This window comes from Hyperoodon ampullatus, assembly GCF_949752795.1.
Source record: "Hyperoodon ampullatus genome assembly, chromosome: 4".
In the NCBI taxonomy this organism is placed as follows: Eukaryota; Metazoa; Chordata; class Mammalia; order Artiodactyla; family Ziphiidae; genus Hyperoodon; species Hyperoodon ampullatus.
This window is the reverse complement of record NC_136917.1, coordinates 52239417-52242600: the sequence shown is the minus strand read 5'-3', so window position 1 is coordinate 52242600 and position 3184 is coordinate 52239417.

The window sequence follows — 3184 nt, the reverse complement described above, 5'->3', positions numbered from 1 at the left end:
TTCTTTTTATCCTAGTCTTGGAAGTCAATGACTGTCATTTCTAGTGTATTCTGTTGATCATACAGACAAGCCCTGATCCAATGTAGGAGCAAAGTATACCTGGGTGTGAAAACTACAAGGTAAGGATCATTGGGGGCCATCTTGGAGGCTGGCTACCACTGTGTCCAATGTCTAATACAACGTCTAATGTCTAATTCATGTCCCAGACTGAATTCATGATCTACCAGCCATTCTCTAAACCTGCTCCTCCTTCATTTTCCCCATCTCAGGCCAAACACCTCGGTGTCATCCTTGAGTCCTTTTTGTGTTTCATACCAACAATTAGTCTGTCAGTAAAACTCATTGACTCTACTTTTAAAATATATCCAGAATCCAACTTCTTCTTACTATCTCTTTCAGTGCTGGTCTAGTCCAAACTACCATCATTTCTTGCTTGGATTATTGCTTTCTAACTGGTTTCCCTACCTCCACTTTTGTCCCCTCCAGTCTGATAACCATGAGGCAGCCATAGTTACCATGTTTAAAAATAAAAAACTAAATCAGACAATTTTATTCCTCTGCTTAAAACCTTCAGTGTCTTCCAGTTTCACTCAGAATAAAAATTCAAAGTCCTTATCATGGCCAACAAAGTCCCCCATGATCTGGCTTCTAACTACTTCTCTAACCCCTTCTACCATCACTTTCCTCCTGGCTCACTCTGCTCCAGCCCTATGGCTTTCCTCCCTTCCTCAAACTTGCCAAATTAGTTCCTGCCTCAGGGTCTTTGCACATACCTGAAAAGCTCTTCTTCCTGATATCCACATGACTAACACCCTCCAGACCACTGCTCAGTCCTTCCCCATCACTCTCTCTCCCATCACGTTGCCTTATTTTTCTTTATAGAATGTATCCCCCCGACATATGATATAGTTGTTTATTTGTCATCACTCTTCTGCTAAAATAGATCTCCAAGAGAATGCCTATTTTATTCGCTGCTGTATCCCCAGGGCCTATAAGAGCGCTTTGCCTATGATAGGTTTGCAATCAATATTTCTTGAAAGAAAGAAAGGCTGAATGCAGGAATTGAAAGAGGCTAATCCATGCAGAGTTTGTTGGCCAGAGTGCCTGGCACACAAGAAGTATGAGTTATTATTATTTGATGTGTCCAAATCCCAAGGGGCTTATTCAATCCAAGGAAGAGAGGGCAGTTGTCTTCTAATATCAGAGGGATAACCAGAGGGAACTGGTGTCTGGTCGGTCTACTGTTGCTATTTCCTGCTTTAAAAAATAAAACAGTCCCTACTGCAGTGGAGCTTTGCACATTCCTCCTGTTTGCTTTTCTAATCTGTAAGGATGTCAGACTGAGGTCCCTATGAAGATCTCCGAGAATGGGGCATGGACTATTTCTGGTACACACACATCCAGAGATGCCACTTTCAACCTTTTCTCCCTGTTGACACTGCTCTCTATGTGTGAAACAACTTTCTTTTAAATTGAGATAATTGTAGAATCATAAGCAGTTGTAGGAAATAATTCAGACAGAACTTTTGCACACTTTTCTTAATTTCCCCCAATGGCAACATTTGCAAAACTCTAGTTTTATGATTTTGCAAATCATAACCAGAATATTGACATTGACATGTTTTATGTGTATTCATTTGTGCATGTCTCTCTCTGTGTGTATAATTCTATACAATGTTATCCTCTCGGTAGTTCCCATACGCACCCCCACATTCAAGATACAGAACAGGGCTTCCCTGGTGGCGCAGTGGTTGAGAGTCCGCCTGCCGATGCAGAGGACACAGGTTTGTGCCCCGGCCCGGGAAAATCCCACGTGCCGCGGAGCGGCTGGGCCTGTGAGCCATGGCCGCTGAGCCTGCGCGTCCAGAGCCTGTGCTCCACAACGGGAGAGGCCACAACAGTGAGAGCCCACGTAACGCAAAAAAAATAAAAATAAAAAAAATAAAAGATACAGAACAGTTCCAATTCAACAAGGATCCCTCATGCTGCCATTTAAAAAACACGCCCACTTTCCCTCCACACCCCCATCTCTGTCTTCTGCTCCTAAAATTATGTCATTTTCAAAGTATTATATAAATGGAACCATACAATATGTAACCTTTGGGGATTGGCTTTTTTCCTCGCTGAGCAAATTCATCCAAATTGTTGCATGTATCAGTAGTTCCTTCCTTGTTGGAGAGAAGCATGGAATCGCATTCCATGGTATGCTGTGTCACACAGTTTAACCATTCACCTGTTTAAGGTCATCTGAGCTGATTCTTGTTTTGGGCTATTATAAATAAAGCTGCTCTAAACATTTGTGTACAGGTTTTTGTGTGCGAACATATGCTTCCATTTCTCTGGGGTAAATGCCCAGGAGTGTAATTGTTGGGTCATATGGTAGTTGCATGTTTAGTTTTTAGAGAAAATACCGAAGTGTTTTTCAGAGTAGCTACCATTTTACATTACACCAGTGAAGTGTGAGTGATCCAGTTTCTCTGCCTCCTTATCAGCATTCAGCACTGTCAGTTTTTTGGGGGGGGTTTTCTTATGTTATCCATTCTTTTTTTTTTTTTGGCTGTGTTGGGTCTTTGTTGCTGCGCGCGGGCTTTCTCTAGTTGTTGTGAGCAGGGGCTACTCTTTGTTGCGGTGAGCGGGCTTCTCATTGCAGTGGCTTCTCTTGTTGTGGAACACGGGCTCTAGGCGCTCCAGCTTCAGTTGTTGTGGCATGAGGGCTCAGTAGTTGCGGTGCACAGGCTCCAGGGCACGGAGGCTCAGTGTGGCTCGTGGGCTCTAGAGCACAGGCTCAGTGGTTGTGGCGCACGTGCTTAGTTGCTCCGTGGCGTGTGGGATCTTCCCGGACCAGGGCTCGAACCTGTGTCCCCTGCCTTGGCAGGCGGATTCTTAACCACTGCACCACCAGGGAAGTCCTAGCTATTCTTATAGGTATTTAGTGTGAAACAACTTTTAAAAAAATCACTTTTAATGTAGTTCTTCTAGGAAAACAAACTGTTATTTCCATAACGAAGAGAGACTATTCCAATTGACTGACAAACTATTTGGCTGTCAACTCACCTTGACTTTGCTTAAAACTAAGATTCAAGTGACTTTTACTGAAGTGACTTTTCTCTGAGTCAGGTGGGCTGCTCCAGGTGACCCAAACTCAGGAGAGACTGATATTTTGATATGTGTGTTGTTCAATTAC